An 11,475-nucleotide genomic window follows, 5' to 3' on the forward strand; every position below is an offset into this window, starting at 1 on the left:
GGGTAAGGGTTTAGTATAGACCTGGGATCTACTGTGGTACAATACGTTGACTTATATGTAGGCATCTTGGCCCATGTGAGGAGCCCATCTCTGCATACATTACCATGAACGATGGGCTGCCATTGTTCTCGCATAAAAGGAACGCACAGTTATTCTAATGAAACGTGGGAAAGGGGTTCACTCTCCTTCTTTTACCTTTAGCTCATTCCTCCATTCACTGTTGGTATGCTGCTGTTTGTGAACTCTATCAGTCCTACATTTGTTATTCGAGTTAGCTGGCAGTGTGTCTGTGTGTGTGTGTGTGTGTGTGTGTGTGTGTGTGTGTGTGTGTGTGTGTGTGTGTGTGTGTGTGTGTGTGTGTGTGTAAACAAATGTATACAGTTTGGGAATGTCTGTGTGTGCTGTTGAAGTTGGTAACATTGTAACAGTTATCCACTGCTATTGTTTGTAAAATATTTTTTCATTAATACATTTGAACCAAACTTTTTGGAAACACATTGTTTACTATGCACTACAAGTTGTACACTTCTACTACACACTATATGTATGCATTTTTCTATTTTTTTATTGTGTAATAAAAATAGAAATGCTTTAGTATTTACATAGTAAGTAACACTGAAATTCTTGATGCCACATAAGCTCTTGTCGCCATCTGTTTGTTTGCGTGTGTCAGCATTTTGCAAAATTCATTTCCTTAAAAACTATAATTGAATTCTGATACCAAATACACGTTGCATCATTGTTTGGATGTAAATGTTAGCATTTTGCTAAATGCATTACCTTAAATGTTATTGCATCTTGATTTCCTTGTCACATTTTGTTTGCATCTGTAAGTATTAGCATTAAGCTAAATATATTATAACTAAAGTTGAATGTAAACTATCACAGACTGCTTTTCCATTGCACAAAGAGATTGTGGGCAACATTAGCTGAAAAAGCATCCATGGGTCCACATTTAGAACATTTCTGGCCTTCCAATTTTATAATGGATGATAATGGATCACTATGATTTGGGACAAACTCATTTTTTTTAATCTTATATCATATTTAGGAAATGATATTATAGACCAAGTGTAAGAAAACTCTCAGATATTGTTTTTTCCTGAATCTTGTAACCTCTAACAAAGGCAAAGACAAAATCAGATGATCACTGGACATTGAAGTAAACAATAATAAAAAATACCATGTATACTCAAATTACACAGCTTAAATTCACCAGCAGATCTTTAGATTAGTACTCCGAACTTTCTTCTTAGTTTTGAGACAATAGTTATGGGGCTTTAAAGGGTCTTGCTTGTTTTTGAATGTCTGAACTTTTGAATGTCTCTCTCTCAATTGCTTCCTCTCTTTTTACCCTCACACTCTTTCATGCTCTTTTAATCTAGGTCTGAAATTTATATTCTATGCTTTTCGCTTGTGGAAAAGTTCAGCCATAGACTTATGTAGGTCAGAAGGTTTAATTGGATCCCGCTTTATTGAGATGAAGCCCTTTGTCTAAACGTGTGTGTATGCAGATGTGCACACACACTCTGCAAATTGAAGGCTGCTGTAATTTAAAAAAAAACAATATAATCTTTACCGCATTGCTGGTCCTAGTGCTTAGCGTCCTACAGGAGATGAAAGCATGGAAATGCAAAACAAGCCGAGAGGTTTAGGTTTTGAAATCTCCCCAAGTTGCTGTCAATGAAAGCACCACAGTGTAACCATTATGGACTTATACTCTGGGAGTCTAATCAAACATAAAAAAGTTATTGTCCCTGTAAAAGGTTATTGGTTTGTTGTTTACAAACAGCAGGAGAAATTAAACTTATATTATAATGTTAAAACGTATTGTTGGTAGTTATCAGGGGTACAACCCAGGTCCTTTTGTTGCCACACATTCCTATTAGAATGAACAGCCCATCAGTAAGCGGCACCTTAGAAATGACTGCTCTACAGCAACTTCACTGTCACTAAAGTCCCTTTCCAGGAAAGTCCGTTCACTTGGCGGCCATATTTGCAATGGCTTTTGGCAGCTTTTATGGCCATGCAAGACCAATTCATATTTACTTAAATGGGTAAATACTGAAATCTCAAAACTTCTTGTCCAACTCGCATTTAGATCACGTTTCAGTAAAATCAGCAAAAAAAAAATGACATGAACTGCAAACTTAAATATAGGGATGCACCGAATATTCGGCCCCGAAAATTTTCGCCCGAAAATGACCCAAAAGTGCATTTTCGGTTTTCGGCCGAAAGACTTTTATCACCGAAACAATACGGCCGAAATGTTGTGATGACGCAAACAGAAACCGCGACCTGCACGTGCTTGTCTGAAGCAACATGTCTGTGGTGTGGACGTATTTCAGTATATCTGAGAAAGACCCACGGATAGCGTTTTGCAAAACATGTAATGCCGAAATTTCAAGAGAGGGTGCATCTGCAAAGACTTTCTCCACGTCGGGTTTAATTTATCACCTGAAATCCAAACATTCCTATCACTACGCTGAATATGAGAGGAACGCGGTACAGAAAAGGAAAACGCATCCGATGCGCGCGTGCATCGATATTGACTACCAGCTACAGCGTCTAAACCCCTAAAATCCAGCTGTATTCTAACCATAGACATCATATAGATAGACGCCCTATCGACCGCTACTGCCTATTGGCGCGGACGAGCCGTGGGGCCGCCATCTTAAACCGGTCACCCGCTTCGCTCAGTGTAATCTGTTTGGCAGGTGCAATGAGCTGTCAGCACATTTAATTAGTCATATCTCACTGAATACCCAACTGATTTTCAAGCTGTTTTTTTGCTGCAAAGGTCATACACGTAGCTACGATACAGGACACATTGAATATTTTGTTCACAAAATACAACCAATAGTACGGTAATGTTAAATGTTAAATCTCACTTGTGAAAAGTAATCCCCGAGTGATGGTCCGCCGATTTGAGCAGGAATATGCTGTACAGTGCTCTGGCATCTACTGCTGCTATGCAATGCAAATAGGAGTATGACCGGTTTAAGATGGCGGCCGCATTTCTTGCGGCCAATAGGGCATCTAGTCTCTATATGATATCTATGATTCTAACAATAACTTAGCTCTTAACTTACCTAATAACTTCCGGGAGTCTCCCGCATATTGATAGCGGGTGCCCGCAAATTAGTTCAAATCTCCTGGAATCTATAGCGCGCATGCGAGACAGAACATACTGTGCTCCAAACCGTATAGCGAGCGCACATCAGAGAGGGAGAGAGCGAGAGACCTTGCGTGTGTGACTCATGAAAGCTAGTCAAAACGGGCCGCCACAAATAAATGAACGTATGGGGAACCCTATGGAGTCTAACCGCACAACCCTCAGTCTAACCACACAATTTTTTAAAAACCGAAAAAAAATTAAATGCACTTGACCTAAATGCACTCTGTTTTTATGAGAGAACATTTAATTTTAAAACCTTTCGGCAGGACAGTAGGCCTGTACATTATTATTTAATGTACACATGAGTGGGGTCAAGTTAAACATTTTAGTTTGAATTTTATTTTAAACTGTGCATTGTTGCAATGTGCTAAATAAATATTTGCATAATTTGTAATTGTGACACATTCTACGCCTGCTGTTTCCATCCTATCACCACTAGAAGTTACCTGTTCACTATTAAGACTTTTTCACTGCGCACACAGTTACAGGTTACTTTGGACTACATTTCCCATACTCCATTGCTTTGATTATTTCCACACCTGTAGTCAATATCAGGGACTATAAATCACTGATTCATGAGCTCTCTGGTTGCGGAGTATTGTTTATCTATTGTGAAACCTTACTGAGTGTTCATTTCTGTGTCTGCCTGCTCGTCTTGTGACTTTTCTGTTTTGGATATCTCCCTGTCTGCTGCCTGCCTCTGATACCTCTGCTTGGCCTTCCGACTATGAGTATTTGCTGGTTCCGACCTTTGCCTGTTTGTTCATGATTAAGTCTCTGCCTGTTTTGAACGCATCTCGCTGATTAAAAGCTCTGCACATGGATCCGCACGCCTCTTGTATCTGTCCCGCCGTAACAGAAATTGATTTATTCTTTAAAACTTTAATATTACATTATGCAATTGCAATGCCTTGATTTTATTAAAGTTAGTACACAGTCATAGCCATAAATGCAGTGGTACTAGTAATTGGCATAATTTCTTTCGCTGTTTTGGTTTTCGGCTTTCGGCCTTGGTTTTCTCTTTTTCTGTTTTCTGTTTCGGCCAATTTTCATTTCGGTGCATCCCTACTTAAATATCATTAAAAAAGCATATACTGTATGTTAAGGTGGTCCAGCAAATCCGCATGTGCAGTCCCGAGCGCAAGTCTCAAGGCCTGTTTGCACCAAAATAAGTATTTGGCACGAAAAACTGGTACAATTTTTCACATAGAATTCTGTTCGGATCAATACTTTAAAAAAAGGCAGTACAAGCTGAGCTAACATGAACAACTCTTTGTTTCTAACCTAACACCAAATATGAGTACAGAGACCGATTCAGGACTCTTCCTGTGCAATTTACGGTCACTTAGCCACATAGTCTGTTCTGCCACCAAGTCGTTGTTGGTCTGAACAGATGAATTAACAGCCATTTATTCAAATTCAAATGTTTATTGCACCAAATACTCATCTTGGTGTGAACAGGCCTTAAGGAACTAACTATTTCAATTTTAATTTCAACTGTTTGCTATAGTGATGCAATGACTTTACCCATTGGCAGTTGGCTCTTTTATTAGAAGGTGGGAGTTTTGCCATATTGCATTTTGCAGTGTCTCCCATTCCCTTAAATGAAGCCCACGAGAGAGTCAACTAACACCTCATAACACTAACATGATTCTGACAGAGATTGCAATTATCATCTTGCTAAGCTAGTGGTTAAAAGCGAGTAGGTTATATTAGGAACATGGTATCTTTTATGGTAGCAATTATTTTATCCACAAAGTGGCAACACTTCCCAGCCTCTTGTTTCACAGTCAAAAAAGAACAACAGACAACTATTAGAGGCGACATTTGTATAGGTCGTAACTTTTAGAAAAATAAAAATATATCGCAGGTGCTGGGCAAGGAAGAAACTTTCTACTGTGCATGTCTCGATCACCTGTTAGTGCACATGCATTAAATTTAGTATACGTTGAAAGGCTATGTGTTTTGCATTTGCTAAGCATAAGTGTATTAGTTTAAGCTGGATTTTTCCATTCCACCTGTTAGCCTAGCCTATACCCAACACAAATGTGCAGTTACACATTTTATTTGTTTTTGTTTGCTTAGCCATTACAAATGGCTACATTCTGAGGTCCTATGCAAACTCAACTCAACGAGTGGACCGAATGCATCACCTTATTCTGGGATTGCATTAACGTTAAACGATTAATGTGATACTACTTTAGAATTTAGACGGTATAATGTTGCTGCCTACCTTTTGCAACAGCCTTCTGTACGTCAATGCAGGAACAGAGCTTTAATGTTTGTGAGACTCCACCAATCAGACTGGAGTCACTCCACACACCCCGAAAAAAAACACTAACAATATAATGTTCATTCCTGTGCTTTTTCAAACCCTACGGCACCTGTCCAGCATGTTCAGTACTTTAATCAGTTTACCCGATTGCTTCCTTAGTCATGAAATGCTGTTCTTTTTTCAGCGCAGTTTAATGTGCCGCATGAGGAGTTCAACGTCAGCATCTTCAGACTCTAGACAGGCTGTAATCATTGACTCCTCAATGTGTGCCACTGTGAAAAAGAGTCTTAGGGAGATTGGTTGCTAATTTTAGCTCCACTATAGCACAGATGCTCTCTGCTCTTAGTGGTGTCGAATTGCATGCACTTGTTAGCAGGTCGTGAAAGCATGCAGGTGTGAAATGTAAGGTTTCTGTAGCGTTGCAGCCCTGATGTTGCAAAGATCAGTTCACTTGCAAACACACAGATGGGAGAAGATTAAGAAAAAGGGATATTTCGAAGGATTTTGACATTAGACTGTTTCTACATCTTGTTTGAACCTTGATTTTGTAGTCAGTCCAAATGTGTCTAGCTCAAAGATGTCTAGCACAGTTTTCCTCTTTCCAGTCGCTCCTTTCTTATCGCTTCTTTCTTTCAGACTGGACTGAATTAACCCCTCAGGTCTGCTCTCTGCACTGAGAAACTAGGGCAGGGTCTTTGTAAGCAGACAGCCTGACTAAGAGCATTTATAAGTGTACGTGTCTGAAGACATCTCGGTTTCAAAGTCACCAAGAGGTCAATTAAACCTCTTTTTTTATTTTTTTATTTTGTTACATAAAAACAGAGGTCTTGGACTATAGGTAATAATGGACCTGAAGGCGCAGTTACATTGGTGACAATTTCAGCGACAATGCAATGTGAACCCAATGTGAAATCCACATTTCTTCTTTGGCACTGGAAGTCCATTAGTTGAAATTCGTCAAACCACTGATTCCCTATGAATTTTGCAGAGCAATGGTAAATGTGGCCCACCTTAACAGGAAAAGCTGTTTTGGCAAGTCATTATCATGTTGACATTCATATAGTATTAACTTGCTATTGGTAGAAATAAAAGGTTGCAAGAATTTGTTAGAAATGGGAAGTTCCCATTATCTTATTGTTAGCTAAATCCCACCTCCCTCAAAACAATGAAAAGTTTTGTCATGCGGCATAAGTCATACCCAAGTTCAAGTCTTTTCATGTTTTTATTTTGATATTGCATAATTCAAGGAATATTTAACAACATATATGTTGCCACATAAAGTTTAAGCATCCTGGATAAACTTCTGATGTTTCAACGATTCAAAAGTTGTGAGGTTAGAAGTGCAAGTCATATAAATAATTGCTGAGAAACGCCTCCAAATGAAGAATTCATAAAGATATTATTCATAAATATTTCATTATTGTCTAAGATTAGTAAAGCACATTACAGTGGTTTTATATGTTTTAATATTTGTTTTAAGATCTTTCATGTTAAAATATGTAAGTAAAATCTTTGTTGTTGTTTGTTGTCTTCCAATGCTAGGAAGATGATGTCTAAAACATAAGGTTGCAAAACCCATTCTGAAGAGAATTAGGACAACACAAAACTCTCTTTAAATCAATCACACAATGATAATACTATAAAAAGTCCTCCAGATTCTCAGATTAATCACATTTATAAAGAATTGCTTAGCAAAGCCACCAAATTAAGAATTCATAAAGACTGCATGGGTTTTCCAAAGTGATTTCATTAGCCGATTAGCCTGTTGGCCTAGCCTGTACCCAACACAAATGTGCAGTTCAGCTCTTAAAATAGGCTAAGCTTAGGTCTGAGTAATGACTGCAGAGACCAGAAACCTTGTCTTTAAGAACAGATGACAACAATTACCTACTAAAATGAAGGACAGCCCTGTGGTGCTAATGCTAATTTATGTCAATAGATGTCAATAGAGACCAGGCAAGGCCACCAATGTCTTTACTTAAAGTACATATCCTTCAGACACTGTTCAGGGACTGAATAATTCTCTCAATATAAAACAGAATGAAAACAATGTGAAAAATTTTGAAAATCATTAGTTATTTCGTTAAGCATAAAGACACCATGTTATGTGTTACCTATTATATTAGCTAAGCTCTTAAGCTGCTTTCTCTATTAATTTTTCATTTAAATTTGAGCAATTCCAATCCCAAACATCTTTTCTTCATTTCATCAGCTCATGGCTGAAAGAATGTACCAAAAAAAAAAACACTTGTCCTACTTTCTTCTGTGATTGATAATCTTCTAATTAATAAAAATATTAAACAATTTGTCACATTTCTATCAAACGTATACACAACAGGACCTTAAACTCTTTCCCCATCAGAGTTGATTAAAGAAGTTTCCAGTCAGTGTTAGCATTTCTGATCGTATTCACAAAACTGTCATGGCCCCCAGAGTATTTTGTTGACTGAATATCTGAATAGTAACAGTCAATATATTGATTTCACTTTATTTTGATGGTCCCTTTTTATTCTAGCTTAATATATATAAGGTATTTATTTGTTTGTTTATTTTATTTTATTTGTTCACTTGAATATGGGCAAGTAAAAAAAAAATGCATTTTTGTCAACGACTTTGTTGTTCATAATGATGATCAAAATATAAATGGAGTAGGTAGAGTCCATCAATACTCCCAAAGTTTCACAGTTGTATACCTCTTTAAGGGTTTGACAGTTTTCTCTGTAACCATAAACAGTTAGGATTTATAAGCTGTTGAATTTTTGATGATCGCATTAGCTTAATTGTTCGTTACCAACTTCTATCCGCTCTTTTTGGGTTTTCTTCATTAACTCTTTCGTGGGGAATTTCCATTGATGGAAATTTCTGTAATTTGTGAGACAACGCATTTTACGAATTTTACTAGAATTTTTTTTCTTTTTTTATCAGAAGCTCTGTTCTTTTTTTGGATATATTGAATTTCACATATTCATACAACGAAATATTCCGGGGGTCATGACATTGTTGTGAAAAATTATCAAAACCAAAGAAATTGGAGTGAAATTATTTATATAAAAAAAAATTTAAATGTTACATTTTTGTAAATAATGTGGTCTTAAGGTTTCCAGCAAAAAAATGGCTTGCATCTAAATAGGTTTTGGGTAATTTAAGTGGGCTACTGTTATGACCCTAGTCCTATTTTCAGTTGACTAAAAAACACAATGAAGCAAAGTCTTCAGGGTTGGGCTAGGCCAAAACAATATACAAAATGTCTACTGACTAAACCCAATTATAACTAAATAAATCCTATAAAAAAGAAGATCAAATACAGTGGTCTTACCTAACTCCCTGGTTGCACCAAAAGATTACCATTATTTACATTATTTACACTATTTACAGAAAAGGGACAACATAAATGCCCCAATGAAGAAACAAAATTAAAGATACAATGGAACAATAAACAGGGACAAAAGAAAAGTGAGTAAACTTTACAAAAGTAGCAAACCAAAGAATTTACACAGTTTGCAGATCACAAGACGTACACACAGGGAAATAAAAAAAAAAACAGCAATACATCTTCAGACATACCACTAACAATTTAAAAATAGAAGCTACAACAAATATCAATTCCGCAGATTTTTTCCCATGTATGACATTATTTATTGTTCGGAAACCTTTTGAAAACAGTCAATATCCCTTGGTGACGCCAGTGGTGCTTCAGCTTTCATTAAGTGATTGAAAGCGCTAGTTGGGTTTTCTCTTGGCACAATGTATTCATTCTGGCACAGTGTTATTTTTGGCACAGCTGGGTAGTTTTTTGTAGCAGACTTTATTTTACATTCACCCAGCTGGAATTGCCTTGTAGTTGGACACACTGTAATCCATAATTGCAATGTGCCGTGGATCAAACACTTTCTCTTCTGGATGTGCTCCCCTTTTCTTCCTTCCTGCTCCAATCATCCGAGGTTTTTTTTTCTTTGCCATTGTTGCCTTTTTTTGCTCTATGTGGACACTGATATGTATAAATGCTGTAGTGTTATAATATGCAACAACGAATATGGAAATACGGATATTTCATTACTTATTTAATGGAATTTTTCGTTTGAGTTCCTTTGTCGTTCAATCGCAGCAGAGATTCTACACTACTTGATTATTTTCCTTTAGAACATGATCAATCCAGGCTCATAAAAATCAAAACAAAAGAAAAAACGTGCCTCTACCTACATTTTTGCAAAACTCTAAATACATACCTATCCACCTTTTTTCCTGAGAAAACGATGAGCGCCGCCACAATGGATTCTAACTTCCGTTTGGATGCTGTTCTGTTCTCCATAGGAATCCATTGTTAAAATAGGGTGAAAGAGCCACCGAATTAGTTTAACAGAAACTTTTTGAACATTCCTAAAAAAATTAAAATTAGCGTAGGGTTAAGCTGTGCTGTTGCTGGCTGCCACAACAACAGCAATAAACTGAAGAAATTCCTGGAAAGTATGTGTTTTGATTACCAGCAAATCTGAGAAGAATGCCTATATGGCGCCAAATGCCTTGAATTGTATGCCAAAGACTGACTAGAGAAAATGAGCATGGCTTGCAGCACTTAAGAGCGCACATATACTTTTTTTATTAGGAGTATTATAACTTAATATTTTGTGGACAAAACCCCCTGATTTTCACCCGATCTGGAGCTGTATGTATTATATGAAATACGTTTGTTTTCAATGTAGCTAACTTCAGGCAGCTCAATGTCATCTACGCACTCATTAAACTTTGACGGGTGAAGCACTGACAAAAGAAGGGCATTTCGGCACTAAAGTGATGGTACTATGGAGCCATGTGCTTTTTTAATACCATTTTCATAGGTTTAAAGTCACATTATCAGCTCGGAAAATACGCTAATTTGACTAGAAACCTGGTACAGCTGTGCACTATTGATGCGGATTGCTTGGTTACAAGTCCTGTAAAACAAGCTAAAATGGTACAGTTGCATCAGCAAATGCGTTTTTAGCTTGCTTTTGCTCAAAATATTAGTTGTAGGTTTAGGTTAGGGTTTAGTGTAGGGGGTGCGTTATTTTCAACGATAGAGCATTAACTTTTAGTGCCACTCACCAGACATTTAATTTCCGAACTTCCACAATACATAATTTAAAAAAAACTTACATTTTAGTGCCACTCACTGGACATTTCGCTTTGTAAGTGTTGAGAAATGTGTAAGAAGCAATACAACATTCTGTCCCCATTAACTGAGATAAATAAAAATATATAGTAGAAAGTTATTGTTTCAATTCTTCATTATGTTTTACATATCATTACTAAACAAAAAACAGTGATTCAGGGGGCATTAACTCAACATGAACACTGTAGTACCCTATTCCACATCTAGGGGCTGTGATTTACTAGCTGAGGACACACACTCATCCACTTACACTGGGAAAATGCACTCTACAATATATAAGGACCAACCGAAAACACTTAAGTCACCATAAATCTCTGTAATGCAATGCTGTTTGCTTGTGAGGAATATGGTTTTGTCCCCTATTTGTCAAAGTGTTCCCAGCTGAATAACAGCTATCCAGTCAGACATCCCTACAAGAATAGCAAAACAACAATAAGACGGGTTATGCGCAACAAACTTCCATATTCTGTAAAACAGGTTGCATGACTTCCGGTTCAGGTAAGTAATGAGCTGTTTTACTCAAGATGGCTTCAAAAGAGCTACTTAAGAAACCCATTTTCATCTTTGTTCATGTGACGCTTGTCATAAAGCCTATAGTACAGAGTTCCCTATACCTCTAGCACTGCATTAAAATGAATGCACTTTTTATTATTTGAAGGCTTCTTTTTGCAAGTGAATGAAATCTTTGTTGTATGGTGCTCATTATACTGCATCTCTAGAGGATAGCAACATTTATTGTTTGTTCTATTCGAGTAGGCCTGGAGTTTGTGGATTTGTGTAATGGTCCAGTTGGTGGAATATTTTTTAGAATCCTCATTGGACTCGTGTCCACGATGAAAGTAAATGTGACCTACTGACTCCTCACACATGCTC

The 11,475-nt window shown here is 37.2% G+C and overlaps 1 protein-coding gene across 11 annotated transcripts in view; it reads left to right on the top strand.

Annotated features, from left to right (window-relative positions):
* magi2a (membrane associated guanylate kinase, WW and PDZ domain containing 2a) overlaps positions 1-11,475 on the top strand; it is a 287,056-nt gene that overhangs the window by 21,939 nt on the left and 253,642 nt on the right. The gene's annotated exons all lie outside the window — the stretch shown is intronic.

Source organism: Siphateles boraxobius, unplaced genomic scaffold (genome assembly GCF_051911475.1).
Source record: "Siphateles boraxobius isolate OS27281-9 unplaced genomic scaffold, OSU_SipBor_1 19, whole genome shotgun sequence".
Taxonomy (NCBI): Eukaryota; Metazoa; Chordata; class Actinopteri; order Cypriniformes; family Leuciscidae; genus Siphateles; species Siphateles boraxobius.